General features: G+C 27.9%; 1 long non-coding RNA gene across 5 annotated transcripts; it reads right to left on the bottom strand.

Moving 5' to 3' along the window:
* Window positions 1-1,049: 1,049 nt before the first annotated feature.
* Window positions 1,050-4,298, bottom strand: LOC149887078 (uncharacterized). 5 transcript variants are annotated; one of them, XR_016453712.1, is made up of 5 exons: window positions 3,950-4,298; window positions 2,853-2,923; window positions 2,156-2,340; window positions 1,731-1,920; window positions 1,060-1,391 (listed from the first exon to the last, which is right to left on the bottom strand). It is a non-coding gene; the product is annotated as an uncharacterized LOC149887078 (long non-coding RNA). The 5 variants fall into 5 exon arrangements; XR_016453714.1 differs by having other exon boundaries at window positions 1,050-1,391; window positions 1,731-2,340; window positions 2,853-2,909; window positions 4,170-4,288; XR_016453713.1 differs by having other exon boundaries at window positions 1,051-1,391; window positions 1,731-2,340; window positions 2,853-2,909.
* Between the last annotated feature and the right edge of the window lie 594 nt (window positions 4,299-4,892).

Genomic DNA, 4,892 nt, shown 5'->3' with positions numbered 1-4,892 from the left:
TCTAAAATAGATTTGCTTATTTTTCCCAACTCGTTTTTTGCAGGATTTATTAACCGTACGCTAGGGTTATTTACAAAATTCTCTTTGTGATCTTTAAGTGTTATAAAAGCGCTAGTTTCACCATTGATATGCATCTTGTTAAATTCGGTTGTGCCTGCCATGATTTCCTTACCTTCGGCATTTATCATGTTCTTAATATTATTATTAACCTTTTTATAACTTGTTGTAATGGAGTTAGTTATCAGCTTTTTGTACTCATCTTTCTTTAATCTGTACAAATTAGATGACTTGTCTGCATGTGTCATTTTAGACAAAATAAACAATACTATAAGGGGCACGTTGAATCTAAATCAATGGAAAAACACGCAGAACGTAATAGATTGGTTTAAAAGCATTCCGAATAAGAAGCTGCAGAAATTCGTCGTTTTTGATATTAACGATTTTTATCCAACAATTAGTGAAGAACTGTTGAGAATAGTGATGTCCTTTGCTGAGAAATTCCCCAGTAAACATCGAACAGTTGGTAAGTAGTTGGCCCGATCCTAATAACCAACTATTAGCTACAGTTGGGCCAACAGTCGGCTATTTAGTTGGTACCGTGAAAAAAACGTAACACTTTTACCAACACTTAGCCAACTGTTTTTAAACAATTGTTTGCCATTAACGGCCCAACAGTAATAAAACAGTTGGCTAACAGTTGGTACCATTACCGGCCCAACTATATGATTTTTTTTCGCGATTTCTTAAATTCACTTTTGCGTTTAAATTGAAAGTGCAAAAGTTATAAATCATGTTTTGAATATTGCTTAATAACAAAGTATAACTTTACTTTTTCATATTTAATTTTCTATCTAATAGTGATTGTTTGTATATCAGACTTTACCAAACAGTACTACTGTCGACACAAAATATTGTATTATTTATAGATAACTTAGTTGAATACAAAAAAAAGAACAAATTTTTTATCATTACACTTTTATTTCCAGACCATTAAAGAAAAATATTTACAAATAAAGAACTAAAAATATTCTATTATTGTAGTTAATATTATTAAAGGTTTGAAACTAATATTGGCAACTTTAATTAAAAACAATATTGTAAAACGCTAATATTTAAAAACGTGGCGATTTATTAGATAATTATTAATAATAATTAAGAAAAATTAGATTTATAAATAAAATCAAGAAAAATAAGCTTTTATAAATTTTCAAAAGAAAATAATAACTAAATATTCTTTTCATTGATTAACTGCAACTGATTTTTTATAACCTTGCTTTTCGTCTGTCTATTTATTCGCCCATCTCCTTGATCATTTGCACCCTGAAACCATCTTGAAACCATCGGGTAAATATCTTTATCCTTGGAATTAAGATACTGAATTCTTACTGCTGCTAAAAGAATAAAATGAAAATAAATTTAAAAACTCAATTTATTTTTTGTTTAAATATAAATTATTTTTAAGTTATTTTTAAGCTCTTATACGTATACTTTGCAAATCAAAAATTACATTAACTGGTTAGCAGTTTTAAAAATATGTGCATATGATAATAAGTTCAAGTCACCAAGGGAGACTATAATATCTTACAAATTTACAACTAATGACAACACTGGTAATTTTCATAAGTACTAACATATTATATTCTTTCTTAGTGTTGTAAACATATTTTTGTAAATATAAAAATACAGTTGACTTTAATAGACTAAAAATTTACATAACTAGTAATACTTACATAGTAAGCACTTTAACACAAAATGATAACATCGCAACTTAACCTTGCCCATTCCAGTAGCTATCATCTTACTTGAAGATCCGTTTAAATTACATAAAACGCTAAAATTTTTGGAAAACATGGCTCCCAACACACATCATATGTATTTTGGACGTTCAACTTTACCGCCAATAGAACGCAGATATTTGACCTAAAAACAAATAATGCTACATATTACAACTTTTTTATTTAAACTATTTTTTCAAAGGTAAATGAAAATGTAATGCGGTATAATATAACTAAGGTATTATTAAATTACCTTTGATAAATTACAATTATAAGACTTATAAAAAAACTTATCTTTGATCTTATAAAATAATAGTTACTAGTTTAAACGCAACCTGAAGACTGCTAGAAACATTATAATACAAAAAATAATTTCAAACTTTATAGAGAGCCATCTCAGATTTCATCTGTATCATAAGGTTAAACCTCTCCAAATCTTCCTTACTTTCCATTGGAAGGCCAGGGGGAACAACAATATCTTCATTATCCAAAAAACTTTGAACTTCTAAAAACTTATTTTTTTGCTCCAGTTCTGTTAATCTTAACTCCAAAGCTGCTAACTTCTCTATAAACATACATAAATAATTAAATAATATTTGATTGCATTTGAATCTTATTGGAAAACTGGTTTCAAAAACACAATCTAGTTTTTAAATTGAAGACATACATGGATAAAGGTGTTATGGAACTCAAATATTTGGAGTTACAATTTTAAACATTCATGTTATTTATCCCTGTAGGTGAATTGATTGCTGTAAAAATGGTATTCTAGCACATTTTTGTGCTGTGTTATTAAGGCCATGGAAAAGAGCGTTATTTAAAACCTTTATCTGCATAAAAAAGTAGAAATGTGTATTTTTGTAACATGAAATATGTATTTTTTTAAAGCCTTCATCCATTTATGACTTTAATTAAAACACAAGTTAATTTTTTTTACAAAAAATATAAATAGTTTTCCTTTGTCAATATATCAGCATCTTAATCAATGTATGTATGCGTAACACATATACAATGTATAACAAGTAGTAAAACAAACAAAAAAAAACAAAAAAACAAATAGTTTATCCAAAACCTTACTTTCCTGATCCCCAAAATTTTGAACAGTTTTCTCATAGTTTTCAGAAGTCGAAGTCCCTTTTAATAAAATGCTATAATTATATGCATTATATGAATATATATATATATATATATATATATATATATATATATATATATATATATATATATATACACACATATATATATATATAATATAATATAAATGTTATATATGCTTAATATGAAATGTATATGTCATATTGTATATGCAATTGCATATACCATTTATTTATATACTGCATATATTATGTCAATATTGTATATGGCATATATTATATGCAATATATACAAAATACATAGGGATGTCTGCCAATATTTTTAGGTGGATTTCTCTGACTTTTCCCTGATACTTTCCTGATCTTCTACCTGTTTTCCTTGATTTAATTTAAAGTTACCCAAATTCAACTTCACAAAAATTGACCTAGATTCGTTTAGAAAAATGCTCTTCAACTGCAAAAATGTAAACAATAATACAACCCACACTAAATGTATCAAGTATTGATACATTTAATGGGTTGTATAATTGTTTACATTTTTGCAAGTGAAGATTCAAGATTCGCTTGATGCAAGTGAAGTTCATAAAACTATCTGCCAAATAAACTTTTATATTACATGTACTATGTACAACTTATTTAAGTTATGTAAGTTTGATGAAGAGCCATTTTCCCTGATTTCTCCCTGATTTTTTTAAAATTCAACCTAATTTCCTTGATTATCCTAGATTTTTTGCAGATATCTGATTTCCCTGACTTTTCCCTGAATTCCCCTGATCTGGCAGACACTCTGTATATATATATATATATATATATATATATATATATATATATATATATATATATATACATACAAACATACATACATATACATACAGAAATACACACATAAACATACTACTATACACGCACATATACATTTTAGCTGTATTTAAACTTTTGATAATAGTTAAAATAGAGCTAAAATATCTTATACAAATACAACAATGGTGTCATCATAAAAATAAATTAAAAACTCAACCAATGTCAAAAATTATATCTGAATGTGTCACTAATGGATAAATGTAAAATATTTCTACTTACCAGCGTAACGGTTATATTAAGAGGTGTACGAGAGTTTGAGTTTAAAAGTTTAATTAAAGGGTAGAAAAAGCGTTTGAAAGAAAAAAAAATGATAAAAAGCTTCAAACTAAACTAACTCTATTGAATAGTTTTAATCATTGAATGAATCTATTTGAATAATTTTGATAATTAGTCGCATGGTCTAAGTGAATATATTTATAATATACATTTACAAACTTACGGGAAACTTACGATTCAAAAACACGCGGTATACAGTCGGTTAATGGTTGGCAAGAAATGCCAACAGTTAGCCAACTGTAGCCAATACTGGCCCGTCAGTTGGACCAACTAAAGCGTGTTTACTGGGTCGTTTGTATTACAGCTGAAGAAAAAAGAATAGTATACCACTCTAGAAAATCTCTTCTGTTTCATAGAAATGAGACATGGATGAAAAAAGGACGCGGTTTATTTGATGTAACAATGGGGGCATTTGACGGGGCTGAAGTTTGCGAATTAGTGGGGCTATTTCTGTTAGATAAGCTATCATCCGTTTATAACAAAAATTTTATAGGTATTTACAGAGACGATGGTTTGGCGGTTTTTGAAAATCTAAGTGGCCCAGAATTGGAGAAAGTCAAGAAAACAATCACAAAAAAGCTTAAAGAATATGGATTAAACATTACCATTAAATGCAATCTTAAAATCGTTAACTACCTAGATATTACTTTGAACTTAAACGATTCTACTTACCAACCCTATAGCAAGCCAGGGAATCAAATAAACTATATTCATAAGGAATCAAACCATCCTCCGAATATTATTAAGCAAATACCCATTTCATTGGAACGCAGATTATCAAGACTTTCATCGAGTGAAAAAATATTCGGCAAAGCTATTAAGTGTTATGAGGAGGTATTAAATGAAGCAGGATATAGTCATAAATTAAAATATAACAATACTCCTA

This window comes from Hydra viridissima, unplaced genomic scaffold, assembly GCF_058129835.1.
Source record: "Hydra viridissima isolate aposymbiotic clone 2 unplaced genomic scaffold, HvirCarnegie_v1 scaffold_6, whole genome shotgun sequence".
In the NCBI taxonomy this organism is placed as follows: Eukaryota; Metazoa; Cnidaria; class Hydrozoa; order Anthoathecata; family Hydridae; genus Hydra; species Hydra viridissima.
Note: the sequence above shows the minus strand (reverse complement) of the source record. Positions and strands in the feature narration are given on the sequence as shown.